The following is a 17,080-nucleotide window of genomic DNA, read 5'->3' as shown; positions in this document are numbered from 1 at the left end:
AGACTGTTCGCTCCTTTAAATGCTATATATATATATATATATATGGTGATGAAGGAAGTTGTCAAGCAAATCGACGACTGATATAGGTATATCTATATATATATATATAATATTGCATGCAAGCTAGACCATAAGCATTCATACAGCATATGTACACACATATACCGATTGTTATGTGGCGGTATATATAGTTACTGGCAAATAAGGAAATTATGTGCAGTTCACTACACACTGCGTGCTTCCTGCAGTATGTTCTAGCTGCTGACCCAAATTTGCTCCACGGGGCTCATTGTGCTGCTGTATGAAACAGTGATATTTCTGGCTTTACAGTGATATTTCTGGCCTTTTCTTGACAAGTAAAAATAGTAAGGGTGAATGTAATGGTGATTCTCTTTTCAAAACCACAAGGTAGTAGATAACGTTGCTAATTACTAAGTGGTGTCATTACCTTTTATAACTAAAAGTTTCAGAAGGGATTTTGGTTGCTGACTAGTAACATTTTCAACCTAATATAGCTTCTTTTGTTCTTAGTTTGCTTTTCGAAGAACACAAGCATCAGAAACTTGGAAAAGGCCATGTTGAAGTTGGGCGAAAGAGCATCGAGGAAAAAGAAGGGCAGCTGTGGCTTGCATCTTTCACTGGCATCCTTTGCTGTGTATTGAAGTTTGCCTCTTTTCATTTTATTTAACTCTGTATGCATTCTTGTCTGTGTGCAATTCGCCAAGTAACTGGGGGACTATTAGCAAGACACACTTTGAGGCCAATGTATGATGATGTGGGTGATTATACAGTGTGCATTACAAGTACACATACAAACTGCTTTCTGTACTTTGTCCTGTCATCACCTTGGGTAAATTTCAAAGATCTTGATGCAAGTGCACTGTAGGGATACCTGGTGGCTAAACAAAAGAGGAAACTGTGTGAGGAGAAAGGAAAATAACAAGAATTGCTTCCCTGTACAGTGGCATTTATTCTTTCCTACTGACCTTGTCCTTTAGCAGTATTTTTTTGCCGGCACCACAGGACATATGTTAATGTGTTGTGCAAAAGTATTCACGGCAGGTTAAGTCGACTTATTTTGCAATCGACAATTTCTGTTCCATGCAAAGCAGTGTTGTAATCGTCTTGCAGACTTTCCAGAGAAATGCCCTTCTTGAGTCCCACAGTTTCAAAACACACAGCTTCACTGTTTGTCTCATTTCCATAACTAAAGAAAAGGTTCACATATACAGCTATGCCTCGTTAACACAGACCCTGTTAATATGGACGTGAACGACTCTTAATACGAGCAGTTTTCCTGCAGATGAAATTTTCAATGCATTTACACTTCATTGACATGGAAGTTTGGTACTTGGACAATAAACAAGAGCCTATTGGAGCCTTGTGACCCATGTATTCTTCATTAATATGCACGGCAATGCTTGCAAACAAAATTGGCACTGTGGTAGCAAGGTTTATATTGTAGAGTGTGAGGTCTTTCAAGGCTCTTTCGTTTCAGTAGGAAAGTAAAACAGAATGAATCACATCGGCTGTTACTCTGTGAAACTCATCATACCGTTCCACTGTGGACAATATTTTGTGAACCCATGAACTGTGAGGCACATTGAATCCTTCCGATCACTACTGCCTGCTCCCAAATCACTTCTCACCTAGGCACAGTTCGCTTGCCTTGGGATCACCATGGTGTGTTTTTGTTGTGCTCATGGGGTCTCGTCAGCTACAAATTAGTAGTGCTTAAGTAGAGTTCTTGAGTGCTTACATGGCCACCACCGTAAATTTGAATTGGCCTTTGCTCGCACGGTTCGTAGCTGCCACCACATTGTCCACTTTTCTGACTTTTCTAGTATGCCTTCGCTGATTTATCTAGATGTTTCTACGCCGAATTTAAGTTGAGCACTGTCAAATGAACGCGCATTCATAGTTCGACGACCGATGAGCACGATTGCTACTATAGACGAAACCGTCTTGCTTTACTGTTTTGTGGGTGCAAGTCAGCCCAATAAAGAGCTATTAGTTGCAAAAGTAGCATGCACCGGTCCCATTGATGGCAAGGTGTATGAGTGCAGTGAGGATAAAAGACAAGAATCTGCATTGGCGACAATCACCAGGCGTTAAAATCATGAATGCTGAAAGAAACATTCAAAAAGGAATGATATGACGGTTTGGGCATGTATACAATACAGAAAAGAGCTACAAAAAAAAAAATCTAGTGGAGCCTGAACCAGCGCAACCCGGGAAAGATAACAATTATGGAAGATCTACCAATGATTAGCCTCAAACCAATGCAAGCTCTCTTTAGCCTTCCACTACATTCCCCTAAAGGAAAATTAAAATGAAATATGTGACAGATGTGTGAAAAGGAAATGGAGACTCAAGGTGTTACCTGAAGAGAAAAACCGCTCACTCACAACTGATTGATTTCTTGGATGCAGTTCAGTGCTATAACATGCAAACTAAAGCATGGGGATTTCGGCATGAAACATGTATAGCTATTGGCAATTTCTATGTGGGAATAGAGCCAGGGTAATTAGTTCCCATGACTGCAAAAGTATTTACATTAGCTGCAGTTTGCCATGTTGTTACTACATGTTTGTTGCACAGGGCTCTCTTTGTGCTGCTGCTTTATGAAAGCATTGATGTTGGTTAAATGCAGTTTATTTTAATCTGAGAAATGTTTGTGCAATAAAACACATTATTTTAATCCTAGAGTTCCTGAAATCAATACTTAGCATATTGTGTGATGTACTTAAAACAGAAGGTGGCTGTGACATTAAAACAACTAAAAGAGAAAAAAACAAAAACAAAAGACTATGCAGTGTGTTATATACCAGGTGTCCTAGCTTTCAGAAAATCTATGTGCCCTAGCTCAGTGAAATAATCCAGCTGTGGGCTGTTGAAAGTTGCCTGGCCTAGGCTGGTGTTTCATTATTTAACCTTAAAATGATTAAGGCTATATAGTTAACATTTAAATTATTGGTTTCAAGAACAATTAGTATCAATAAGCAAGTAGAAAACTGTTTTCCAAAACAGCTGACAGAAATGTTTGCACTAAGGTGCCTTCTATTTTGCATAACTTTTTTTTTCTCTGTCTTGAACGGCAACAAACCCAATAAATAAAGTGTCTGCATGACAGCAATTCCTCTTCAATGTCCCTAAACGTAGCTCAGACAACAAAATTGGCTTTTGTCAGAAGTGCTCTCCATGGTGTGGCTTTGCATGATGTGGGTGAGAGATATGTGTGAGCAGCTAGTCATATGAAAGCTCTATTTGGAAGCCAGCTATGGAAATCATGCCATGAAGCAAACATTGCGGGCAGCTGCTTTTCAGCACTATCTGCAACTTTAGAGCTGATGCTTTGCTCCTGGGGCCAATAAATAAGTCACTAATTAGTTTTTACTACCTGCAGAAAAACCATGGCAAATGGAAAGCCACTGGAGACTAGGGCAATCAACTCTGAATAGTTCTCGGTTGGTTTCACTAGCCTAGACCAGTCTACCTAATTTAAGGTTTGATTAAATTTAGCCGGGATACTTGGTATGCATGGTTTGCTGGCATCTCTTGGGGTCAGCTTCAAGTGAAACGGTGATGACGCAGCTGTGGTCTTGACTGATATGGTGGAAGCTGTCCTGTAGTCTCTTATCAGATGCTTTGTATTGGAAGGGGGTGCATGCTTCTGGGATCATGATGAGAATAAGCAGCATTTTGAGGTCAATGGTTTGGTTTGGTTTGTGGGGTTTAACATCCCAAAGCAACTCGGGCTATGAGAGACACCGTAAAGGAGGACTCCGGAAATTTCGACCACCTGGGGTTCTTTAACGTGCACTGATATCGCACAGCACACGGGTGCCTTGTTTTTCGCCTCCATCCAAAAGTGACCGCCAGGGCCGGGATTTGATCCCATATCCTTGGGAACAGCAGTCGAGCGCGCCACCCCAGCGGGGACTTTGCCAATGAGATGAGATGGCTAACTATAATGTGCATTACAAGTACACATACACACTGCTTCCTGTACTTTCTCCTGTCGTGACTAAGTAAATTCTAAAGGGCTTGATCCCAGTGCACTGTGGGGATAGCTCGTGGGAAAAGAAAAGAGGAAACTGCATGAAGAAACAAGGAGAACAAGAATTGCTACATAGTACAATTGCATTTATTCTTTCCTACTGTCCTTGTCCTTTAGCAGTGTTTTTGCCAGCTCCACAAGACCCATATTAATGCGTTGTGTAAAAGTTTAGAAACAAGTTAAGCCGACATATTTTCCACTCAACAAATTTTTGTTCCATGAAACACAGTGTTGTAATTATCTTGCACACTCTCCAAAGAGAAATGTCCTTCTTGAGTCCCACAGCCTGGCTGTTAGTGTCATTACCATAACTAGAAAAGAAATAAGTTCACATATACAGCTCGTTAAAATGTATTTATGTGACCCATGTAATTTTCATTAATAAGCACAGCAATACTTGCAAACAAAACTACCACTGTGGTACCAAGGTTTCTATTATAGTGTGTGAGGGCTTTTAAGGCTCTTTGTATTTGCGTAGGAAAGTAAAACAGACTGAATTGTGTGGCTGTTACTCTGAAAAACTGCCATCCTAATACCGTTCATTGCACTGTGTACAATGTTTTTGTGAATTCATGAATTGTGAGGCACACTGAGACCTTCAGCTCACACACTCCGCTTCTCAAATCACTTTTTCTTATGTTAAAATAGTTAGCAGTAAAGTCACCGCTGCAAGGCTTGGCAGCTCATTTGCTAGTCATTGCACAAAATGAATTAGGCTGCCCGCTTAGATTGTAACCATTCTGTTATAACCTTATCCTGCAAAGCTAAGGTAAAACACTCTGCATAGGTGCAAAGCAGAGTAGTGAATCTGTGAATGCAAACAGCAAATCCAATCTAAGCAGAAAAGGAATGAATTCAGATTAAGTTACATGTGACCTTAGTGTCAACAAGTCGGGTGTTACATCCATGCCTCACAGCTTTCATAGTGGATCAACATCACCATTATAGAACCAATACCTATGTGATAATGCTCAACACACGATGAAAAGATAAGGTAATGAATCTTTGCAAATGTGGTATGAGACCATGCACAGTGGTGGCCATACAGCAAATGTAAACTGATATGTGAGAAAACCCAGTTGATCACTTTGCAAGGTGCAAAAAATTTAGGCGAGCAGCAAATGCAACAAAGACTAAAAAAATCAGTATTGCATTCTACATTGTTGTAAGATTTGCACACGTACATCATCGATATCACTCAGTAGGCAAGTAATCATGGGCGTCACAGCAAAATGGAAGCAGCAAATAGGCACGGACATGAGCATCGACATCTGATTTTGATAGCATCGAAAATATCTCAATTGGTACCCCTTAGCAAAGAAATGCAGCTGAACAGCTACTCAATACCATTGAAACTGAGTTGGCATGCAGTCTGGTGAGAGTAGAGCTGTCAAAGCAACAAGTATGGGATGTAATGTGTGCAACTCCATAACAGCATCATGTCAGTATAAAGCCTACATACATCATTTGTCTAAGCAGTTGTCCAATGAACTTAACTCATCCAAGTTATGCAGGAAGAAAGCAGATTGTAACCACAATAATTTCTTCAATTGTTTTCTTTCTTTTTAACCAAATATGTTTTCATGCTCAACATGCCTTAGGTACACCAAAGTGTCCATATCATGAGGCACAGTTGCATATGGTGTGCTTTTTTTTCATAAGTACAACCTCCCGCCATACTGTACTTTTTTTTTTTTTGGCATCGCGTCTAAATGTTTTTTTTTTTTTTTTAAAGACCTGATGTGGTAATAAAGTGTTTAGCCCATCACATAAAGCAGTGTTCAGTCGACCGATTCATCGCACAGATACTTATTGCAGACATAGGTGCACCATAGCTAGCAGGAAATAAAAATAAACAGGAAGGTACTCTCAAAGTGACAGCTGCCGTGAAAGTACACGATATTTTCACAGTTTGCACAGTGCCGTCGAGCACCCACATCAGCACAAAGCGCAAACCGCGGAATAGTGGCATATTAGTAGCCCGAAAGCCGTGCAGCTAACGTCGTCGAAGGGCTCGGCGCTCGCACGGGAAGGGCTCGGCAAGCACAGCACATACACGGACCGCGATCAACACAGGCGATCGACACATCGCGGAAACAAAGTCGTGTGCTCGTTTCTGTTGCGGTCACTGCGACCAGTGGAACAGGTGCCAGACTAGTTGTCACCAAGTTAATTTCAGTATTAGGAAAACACAGTGTGTGACGAACTTTGCAAACATGGACAGTCCTCTTCTAGGTGGCAGTCGCTCAAGTCGTAAACACTTTCGCAACACATGCACGGGCACTTTTCGATGCGCTGAGGAGCCGATTCGTGCGCATGAAAATCACCGTGAAACTGTTGCTGGCTGTCGGCCGTGAAGATCCTCACGGCTAGCGATAATCACAAACACGTCGTGACACCGGTGCGACCTAGTACACTTCGCCGGTTGGAAGATCACTGTCTTCAGCTCAGCGCAGATAACAGTGGCGTATATGATCCGACTTGAGGGGAAAACACAGTCGATAGGAACACTAGTAAGCAATGCGCGCAAAGTATATTGGTTTTTGCGGCAGAGCAACAACTACCATCTACGCTACGCTCGTCGCTTCGCTATCACCGCTGGCGGCCATATTGCCTGGCAAGATCGGGGAGGAGGAGCTAGAGACGTAGAGACGTCGCCTACAGCGCAACCAATAGCTGCAATCCGGTCGCCTTGCTGATCAGCACGTGCGGGCAAAAAGTTGAGATTGAGTCAACTTTTCTGCGGACGACGGATGCGGGTGTGCGCTATTGTATGCCCCGCCGAACCGGTCGTCTCGGTGCGGCCGCATGCGTGCGGAGCGGGTCAAAAAAGCAACCGTACAGCGGCCTTTAATGGTTACAATTTTCAACACATTTCAGCAGTGATGGAATCTTTTGGCTGGGAATTTTACAGTACTGCTATTAGTAGGCATCTCTGCTCTGTTTTTAAAAAACTGGGATTGAAAAAGCTGTGTAGGCTGCTACTAGCACTACTAAGAAACTCCCAGCCAAACTCCTGAAACGCTTTGCTGAAAATTGTAGAACGAAGCGGGTAACAAGGTTTACGCGTTCTAAGATATCTGATAGTGTAGCCATAGGTGAATCCTACACGGCGCTGACATATTCAAGAATCGATGTAACATGTGTGAGGTACAACAGATATTTTACATCTGAGGCTGTGTGAAATTTGCACTAAGATATTCAATGCCATGTATGCTTTGCTATATGCATATTTTATATGACTTCTCTATGAAATTACCTCTCTAATATACATTTCGGGGCATTTAAATTCGGAAGCTTTTTCCAAAAAATTTGAATTTAAACAGTATGCCGAACTTCTTGGATTACGCAGTCAGCGCAGCATATTTGCATCCATTTCAACTGAGCGTCCATTTCTCCGCGATGCGTCATTGGTGACCCTTTCTAGATGATATAGATCGGTAGAGCTCAGTAAGTACTAAAAGCACTCTGACGAGCTGTATTATGAAGGCATTTGTTTTCAGCTTACGTTGCGTACGCTTGAAAATAGCGTAGTTTTCCATTGTGGTAATTGTCAGGAAAGACAACCTTTAGAAATGACGCGCTGGGACCACCGCTTAAGCGAGTCACGCAGGGTTGGCTGTGAGTAATAATGAAAAAAAAAAATGAAACAAAGCTTTCCGCTGAAGAGGTCTCTGGGCGCCGCACCAACAAATCCACGTGGAGAGCCGACATCCACTTGGATGCCAAAGGTAGGTCGGCAATCCACAGTTTGCCTTTTCTGTGCGGCCCGACCATTACTCACCACATCACACTAGAAAAGTTTGCTTTTCCCTTTTTTTTTCGCAATTATTTTTTTCCGTTTTGTGCTAGGAAAGTAGCACGGCCATCAGCCACTTCCTGACTGCATGAACCTCACTGGTCAAGAACAAGATACTATTATATTGAGAATACACCGGCTTGATGCTGATGATGAGCGCCTCGCAGATGTAAGTGCTTGTTACTCACGCGGCGCAGGTTCGGGGTGGAGCATACTCAGGGCACACATTCAAAATTCTCTACGCACTAACGCTCTCAATCAAGTGGGCAATGCCCGCATGTTCCAGTTTTTAAATTCTCTGCGAGTTAGAAAGCACAGCGAGGTTAATAAAGTTAGGGCAACACTCGCTGCACTCGCTGCATTGGATGCAGCAATGAGCCTTGCCGCCTTGCCTATTACCCGTTCTCAATCAGACTCTTGGCACTTATTTCGACTTGGTGCTACGTAACCAGCACCTCAGGCCGTACAACGCTACGAACATGTTGATGACATTAGAAAATTATTCAAAATAGAACCCCATTGATCGAAAACGAGAACTAAACATTCCAATTCTACATGCAAAGCCGAAGTCAAGCTTTGACAGTGTCGGACTCTCGCATGACCAGAAGCTCATGAAAGATGACCAGCGTCAAGCTTCAGGAAACGTTCGTCGGGGCTACGATATCTGATGGAATCGTTCTCGGTCACGCAGTCCAGCCATTGCGCCAACCACGTCCAGCACGCACTGCACACCATGCACGGAGCACGTGCGCCAGAAGGTGAGACCAGCGACAGTCATCACAAACAAAATTCGAACATACTCTAGATATAGCAAGTAGCAGCCAACTTACCGCCTACTGCGCACCCACTGAAGAGCAAGACTCTACAAAAAAGAACAAAAGTAAAATAACGATAACACCAACCCTCGCCTCACCAGACTTACGCCCGACAGTAGGATCCGCTAGAAAACAAACTTGCCCTTGCCAGCAAGCGCATACTATTCCGAAACGCTGCTCACAGGTTTCCCTCTCTCTTTTTTTTTCGCCTCCTCTGGGGGATGCTAATGGGAATGGAACATGCTAATGGGAATCTTAAGAAGACATCGGACCCACCACATGCCCGAAGTGTTCCACACCAGCTGCAAAAGTGGATGTTTGTCACCTGCTGTGGGCTTGTGCAGGGACAAGGGCATCAACGACACAGATTCTACAGGAAGTGGGACTAACCGCAAAAAAGGAAGAGGACTTCTCCAAATGGCTCACCGACAATGATAAGAGCAGGAGCCTTCTCCGGTTCCTTTCAGAAAATGCTTTACATTGGGTATTATATTACGCTTTATGGCTTGATTAAAAAAAATACCACCTAACACAAACTTCTGCAAACACAAACTGGTCCAGAAGAAGGCAAGTCTTCTTGTCGAAAGCTTGACGAGCGGACAGCGGTTACCCTTTAACCCCTTTTCTTTCTCCGTTGCGTTTTACTGAAGAAAGCTTTCCTTTAAGTTGTGAGCATGCGCAGAAGCATGCCGCGAGGATGTGACATTTTATGAATGTATAGACTCGCAAAAGGAGCAAGAGGTAGAAAGGAAGCCTGCGAGGATTTGTCTGCTACATTAGTCGCGACTGTTAATTTAAGAACTTGTATTCTTTGATACGCTGCGCTATTCTCCTTCAGATCGCCTAGGAATCTGTCATTTCAAATTTTGTACACAAAAGCGGTGCACATACCGGGAAAATGTTGACTGGTTGCCGATGAGGCGCCATGTAGAAGCGTGCGATTTGTTGGTCTCAGCCAAAGTCCAGTCACCAAATAGGAGCAAGATGTCGTTTGGAATGGACGCTTCGCTGGCAGGTCCCCGCCAGCACACTTGCCAAGCGCCGTCGACTGGCCAGTCACCGACTGCGCATGGAATATGGCATCGAGGAAAATCAAGATATAAGTTTTGCGAACCGGAACTACTTTCATATTCATCAACTATAAATGACCAGCGAGATACCATAAGGCCTTAGGTAAAGTACAGAGTATTGCGCAAGTAAATATGTCGTCAATATATCATTCTCAACATCACAACCACCAATACCCAGGTAAGTTCTGTAATGGGGCAAAGGCAAGACCTCCGAGCTTTGCGTATTGCTGCAGGTACGGCAGCCTATCGTGGAGAATTCCACACCTTCATTTCCCCAGATTTCATTACTTCAATCTGCTCTTTTACCAAGTGGGACAATTGGTGACCTACTCTTCGAGTCCTGACTGTTTTTTTTTGTGGGTGAAAAGACGAAAACGTGGTCTTCTCATCTACCAATATTTCACGCGTCGATAGACGAAATATCGAAAACGCTCCCACGCGAAGAGACTGTTATCCGGAATGACCACGGCTTCAAAGTTTACGTGAGCCTTCTCTTTACACAGCGGTAGTGTCTCTATTCAGAAACGTGACCAACCTAGTGAATCGCACTGACGACCTTGAAGCTGCCTCCGGTGGGTAGATGAATACTGAGAACCTCCGCAATGATATTTAATAAGGAAAAAGGGGGGTTAATTCGTACCAGTAGTGTCGCTAATTTATCTGCGTGCAGCTTTCTCCAAGTTGCGCCTTAAAAACTGCTAGCCTAAATTTATCCTGATTTACTTTGTAGAGCGTTTCAGTCCTAACTTCAATGTCTAAGCCCCTGTATTTTGAGTCACCAGTTCTCCACCTTGTTCTTACGTCTACCACAAATGCCTTCCTGTAATCTTGGTTATCCCGGAAGCCTAAGATCTCCAGAATGCTGTTTCCGATTCACCAATTGGGTTAATACTGCTACACTCCAGGAAAATGCTCAAACGTTTCTGCCTATTGAGTCGCGTCACATAAGTCCCAATGTCAGAGGTTTTCTTCCTTTAGCAGTCGGTCGCTTCCGGCAGTGCATGTTGTGGAAAACCAGTTGTCTCCCCCTTCCCGTTTTCAGATGGGGAGGGGGATTGACACCCGGAAGTGCCGTGCCCCAGAGTCACACATTACTCATCAGCCCATCATCATCCATTCAACACCTCCGGCAAGGTCAATCCAGGGCCAAGTGGGGTCTGGGAGAGCTTTTTAGTTCGAGGTGAGGGCCCTACCCGGACAAGGGTAGGGCCCCAGAGAAGTGAGTGGCATCTGACGCAGAGATGGCCTGCGGCGCCATCGTGGCATTGAGCCAACGAGGCGGACCTTCATACCTTCATGACAACGCAACGAGTGTCACTAAGGGCGACTCCCCCTTCGCCCCGTGGCTGCGCCAGCTGGGAGAGGAGGTAAATACCTCCCCTTGGAGGAAGGAGAATAAGCGATGGGTGCGCCACCAAGACGTCTACGCAGGTTCCCGCGAGAAGACGACAGGGAGGTTCTGGATCTAGCCGGCAACGAGAGCGGTCGTCTCCCGCCGTCGCCTCTCCCGGCAAATGCCGGGGGATAGCGGGCACGGAGTACGCTGCGCGCACGGGAGGACCCGTCGTGCACGACCGCCCGTCTTCTGGTTCCCAACGGTGAAGCGACCAGTAAATACTGCAAGCTCTCGCCGCCTTCCGTGGCAAACGCCGTGGTAGGGCTTTGTTCGAAGAATTCGGCGCGCACGGGAGATCCCGGCCGCCATATTCACGGCGTGTGCAAATTTCCGCCACCGAAGTCGCACCCCCATTCCCCAGCCGGTGAGTCAAAAGTATTTCTTACGTAGCCTTGCCCTTCAAAGGAAAACCTTGTGGATGTATAGCTAGCCGGCATGCTCTGTATTATTTGCAAGTGCAATAAATAGCATTGGAGTAGTAATGCTGTGTCGTCCCCGTTCTTGTCCCTTTGTTCCCCTCCGCGGGTCGCTAGCGAGGACGCAGCACCTGGGGAGTAGGAGCGGGGCGGAAGACCGTCCCGTTTAAACTCCTACAATGTGCGAAAATGTAAAGGCTGAACGCGCTACTTACACTCACCTTTTTATAATGAGGACGAAAACGGAGAAACGTTCAAGACGAAGATGAGACACCCCTACGTTCTCAGAGAGCGGTAGCCAATCACTGAGGACCTTGAGGCTGTCTCCTTCAGCCTGTACTTGAGGGTCGCTGACAACCCGGTAGAACTCCCTGTCCGAGAAGAAAACATGAAACTGAAGGATTTTTGCCTGCAGTGAGCGACATATATTAGGCGCATTCACAATTGTTTCTACCCCAACAGACTGCCTTTATACTTTTCCGAATTACAGATATTACATACACCGCAGGGCTAACCAAAAACAACTGAAGTCACCTTAACGATGTAGAGTGACAGCGACGGTCGACTGCATGGACAAAAGATGTGCCACGGTGCATAACTTCTTCACATGCTGGGAGCCGAGTTTTATATGGCGTCATGTGCTTCGAAAGAAACGAGAAGCTTGTCACAATGACGCGAGATCACTTTGCACTTGTCGTACACAGAACGAGAAAACAACGCAGTAACGAAAGCTGCAAGCATCCCAGAAAACAATGACTGAAAAGCAACTATACAGTGCAAGAGGACAACTTCTCAATCGGCGCATTTTAAAACAAGCGAGTTAACCTTTTACCATTCCGAGGAGAATCAGTGCAGAAAGCAGAACAGCAACGATAACAAATTACTTCGTTGCCTCCGCTGCCAGTGCAAACGCAGTTATGAACAGAGGGCGCAATAAGATCGCTGCCATAAAATTGCAACATTCAGCACAGTACTTTCAGCAAAACACTTTAATGATTGTTAAAACGGGGTCATTTAAATGTGATCATTTTTTTTTTTTTTAGCAAAGCACTTGAATTAGTGGCTTATCAATTTCGTTGTGTGGCTGTTTGTCTCCCCAGTCGGTGGCTCTGCTGCGAACGACTTTATCCCCTTTTGGTGCCCGCCTTCGTCACTATGTTGAATACGCCCTCCGCAGACCTTTTGTCCAGCATCTTTAGACGGCCCACGGAAAGAAGAAATATACTAAAAACGCGCTTGCACACTTTCACTAGCGCACTATAGAGTTCCAAAAGCTTTGTGAATGAATGCAGCGTGTTTACTCGACGCCTCAAAACGTGCTAAAAGGGAACTTTATAGTCAGCATAACTCTTGGAAGTCAGAGAACGCATTCTCTTTAAACAACGAAAGCCCAACCAGTGTCCTGCGATAAGCGATCGATGGGCAGGCCACCGATAGCAGCTTCAGACATAGTTTATTGAGCTATCACACAGATAAAGCAAAAAAGAAAGACAAAGAAGATAAGTCGCATAGCTAGGTTAGCCTCAGTAGTATATTTGTATTTTTTTTTTAGTTTCATCTTTTTGTAAATTTTCATAATGAGGGACGACCGCTCACTGGGGTACAGAGTGCGCTGTAATCGACCTCGCCGGCAGCCGCTTTATGTTTCGCGGATCAAGTATCATCCCGACGCAGTAGCAGCCACGTTTCCGCGGCACGCGTGTTGGCGGAAAACATGTTATTACCGCCTTAGTCGACGTGTTTCTGCACGTCAGCTCCGACCTGGTTACCTATGGAGAGGCTCAACTGCAAATTGACTGTTGAACTGCTTTTTAAACGGGGCCTTGGTGTTGCTTAGGTTCTAGCGCAGCTAAATATAAGAGGCGCGAAACTAAGAAAGATTAACACCAAGGCCTCGTTCAATCAGCAGCTGAACACACACGTTCTTCTCAACTTTCGCAACGCTCCGCAGCACCTTGCTTAAGGAAGCAGCAAGCATATCTTGCACGCATGAGTGTGGCGCTGCATTCCAGTTTGACGCCGCGGTCTTAGCGAGCTCTTCCTGAAAGCTGCTTTGCTCCACAGTACATAGTTCCCCGTATAGATGTAAATTACGAGGTGATTCCGATTGTACCGCGAAATTTCCGTCGGGCCAGTCACCCTAAAGTTGTGCCCATGGTTCGCCAGAAACCTGTTAGCAATAGGACCAAGCGTTCTTACTCTGCGCTCTGCTTACGCTTTAGCGTTTCAGTAATGTCTGAACGTGTTTCGGGACGATGCGCCTTTCGGAACAGTAGTAGTGTTATGCGTGCGTGCCAGGTGTGCTTGCTGCTGCCTGCACGGGGCAGATCGGCCGCGCAGAAGATCATGCGTTGTACACGTGAATACCGTTGCCACCTTTTCGCCCAGTACCCGCTGTTACGACAGCCCATGGCAACATCTCCCAAACTTTTTTTAATATAAAGAACAAAACCATGTACAAATGAGGTCACATGATGTTGAGAAAACTGTAATGATGAGAAAACATGGGAGAACGTAGGCCTTGGCAAACAGGGTACAGCAACAAGGGCGGCCCCCCTCTCTTTTCAGAGGCCCCCAGGGCCAGTGGGAGCTGAAGATGCGGGTATTTGCATGTAGCGGTAGACATAAAGACGATAGTCCTTGCTGGCCAGAACAACAGAGCCCTCATCCATAAGTGCGACGTCGAAGCACTGAGTGTGCTTCACCTTGGATTCGAGTGCGCGCACAAGCTGCCCATCCTGGGTGAACTCCGTCAGATTGAAGTTGTTGTGGTTATCAGCCACCAGGATCTCGCCACCTCGGCTGATGCAAACTCCGATTGGATAGTTGGTGATACCCTCGCCACCGATTTTCCTAACGAACACTCCGTCATAGTTGAACACTTTGACGCAGTGGGCCCGGTTGTCGGAGATGAAGATCTCCTCTCGGTCGTTCACCACCACGCCATTTGGGAATTCGAGATGTTTGGAGCAGTCAAACTTCTGTAATACTTTGCCTTTCTTGTCGAAGATGATTACCCGCATCACCTTGCTTTCGACGACCACCACGTTGCCCTTGGGGTCCACCGCCACACCGCGAGGATGCTGTAGGATCCCAGCCCCGAATTTGCGTATGAACTGCCCGTACTGACTGTAGACCTGGACTTGGTGCGTCGGAGAACGTTCAGTCACTACAATGTCACCAGACTGGCGCACCACGGCTACTCGGTTGGGGTACAGCAACTGTCCGTCATGCTTGCCGCACTCGCCGAACTGAAACTTGAACCGCCCCTCCTGGTCAAAGACCTGGATGCGGTGGTTGTTCGTATCGGTCACGATGATGTCATTATTCGCATTCACTGCCACGCCAGAAGGCTCAGTGAACTGCCCCTGCATGATACCAAACTCACCAAACTTGCAGTGGTAAATCATTTTCTGCCTCTTGATCTGTGATGTTTGTGGGTATAGACCTGTGCCAGTGCCAGCTAGGTTATTTGGCGATAGTTCAGTCAGAGCTCTCTGTAGCGAAGGCGCCGAAAATGCCTGGGGAACACCAAAGTCTGAGCCATTGTGAAAGATGTCACCACCTTCCCTCGACCGCTTCTCATCAGGGTTGACACCTGCGGGAATGGTTGCAAACGAACGTAGACTGCCTGCTGAGCTGAATCGCTTGTACAGAGGGTTCGACTCAAGAAGGGACGTCGGAAGTGGCGGTAGATGTTGGCCATTCTCACGTGCGGACCCGCGGTCAGCCGGACTCAGAACACCACCATTGGGACGAATGATTTGTGGTTGCCGCGGAGTACCTCCAGACGCTCCGCCTTGCTTGATGTAGCCAAAGGTGTTGCGCACTCCAATCTGTATGGCCTGATAGTCCGACAGAAACTCCAGGTCCATGCCATGTAGCGCGAGCTCAGGGCGAAATGAGAGACATTCTTTGAACTTTTTCTCTAGCAAAGGCTTGAAGACCAAAATCTCGCTGCTCGTAGAAAAGCGAGTCAACGTTTCCACAAAGTTGCACACTTGATGAATCCTTTCGATCGTATCTTGAATCTTTTGTTTGACCAAGCCAAGAGTCGTCATCTTGGCACTGTAGATGTTCTGGAGCTTGTGCAGCGTCTCCTGCCGCCGCTCCTCCAGCATGGCGAGGTAGAAGTTGTAAGTGTCTGCCACCTCCCCCTCTGCCCGCTGGTGCTGAGCTTGCAGGCGACTGGATGCCTGCTCAAGAGTCTTGAGTGCTGCCTGGAGGTCACGCAGCCTCGCCCTTCCATCCTCCAATATGTGCGACAAGCTTCCCTCGTGCCGAGCGGCCGCCTCACCGAGTGGCTCTAATACGTGCGTTGCCTCGGGGTGGTCGATAAAGCACACCTTGCAGACTGGCAGGTCGCACGACAGGCAGAAGTAGCTCAGTGTCTCCGACCGGTGGCGCAGGCAGGCGACAGGCTTATCCTGTGGCACCCGGAACTCATCGTTCGTGCTCTGCCGCTCTCCCAACATGAAAACCCGATGGCCTTCGAAGCAATGCATGAACTGGTGTGCCATCACACAGTTGGGGCACAGAAAGTTGACGCAATTGAAGCAACTGGCCACTGCACTCGCCTCTTTGGCTTTGCAACCTCCGCACCCAAGACTGACAGCTTCGAGAGCCGTAGTCTCTGGGCCGTTGGAGGCTGCATAATAGGATGGAAGGTCAGCCGTGCCTCCTGGCGGTAAAGGTGTGTCCTGGCTGCACTGGGGGCAACGAATCTTTTCTGCAGTGCACTGCTTTTCCAGGCATAGTTGACAAAATGTGTGGAAGCAGATTAATACCTTAGGATTCGTGAAGGTTCCAAGGCAGATGCTGCACTCAGTGCTTAGGTGGGGCGGAGCTGCAGTGACGGCAGAGCAGCCATCCGAGGGGCCGCCTTTGCTGGTGCATTCCCCGGCAGGACTGGGTGCTGTAAGCTCCTCTGGCAGTGGTGCAGGAGAGCCCGGTTGAGAGCCTGCTGTCGCACCAGAGCCAATGAGTGTTGTCGGCTGGCTGTTGCCCTGGGACAGCTGAACCGTGAGGTTGTCCTCCGAGAACATGTCCGCGTCTCCGGCCCGGTCTCACAGAACGCGCCTAAAGGAGGCACGAAGCCCGCACGGTGTTTTGCGCGTGTCGCGATGAGGGCCTGCCGTCGCCAGCAATCACCGCCTTCTCGACCGCGACATCATCTGCTCTTGGTGGCGGCGACACATCCTCGTAGGAGCGAATGACAACTAGGCGGACTGCCCGTTTGAGCTCTGCGGGCGCCACATCATGTATACGCGCGCGGCGACAAATTACGAGAAGGGGCCCTTCTTCAGCGCGAACGTGCACCGTTCACAGCAGTCTGGCGCTGTAGGCTTAGTGGAAGCAGCCCATTGCTTTGATAGACTGCTATGGTAACAGAAGAAGAAGTAGGCTGCCGGCAGAGGCACGTTGTGGTGCTCTACGAAAAAGAACCTGGCGAGCATGCTTCACGACGAACACACCGACAGATTGTGGGACTAACCACAACAAGGGAAGAGGACTTTTCTAAATG

At 46.7% G+C, this 17,080-nt stretch overlaps 1 pseudogene; it reads right to left on the bottom strand.

The window, feature by feature from the left end:
- Positions 1-14,120: 14,120 nt before the first annotated feature.
- Positions 14,121-16,601, bottom strand: LOC146203205 (protein brain tumor pseudogene; annotated as a pseudogene).
- Positions 16,602-17,080: the final 479 nt, after the last annotated feature.

Source organism: Amblyomma maculatum, chromosome 1 (assembly GCF_055883805.1).
Source record: "Amblyomma maculatum isolate TAMU_Amacu chromosome 1, ASM5588380v1, whole genome shotgun sequence".
NCBI lineage: Eukaryota > Metazoa > Arthropoda > Arachnida > Ixodida > Ixodidae > Amblyomma > Amblyomma maculatum.
The sequence above is the reverse complement of the archived record's forward strand: the minus strand, read 5'-3'. Positions and strand labels throughout refer to the sequence as shown.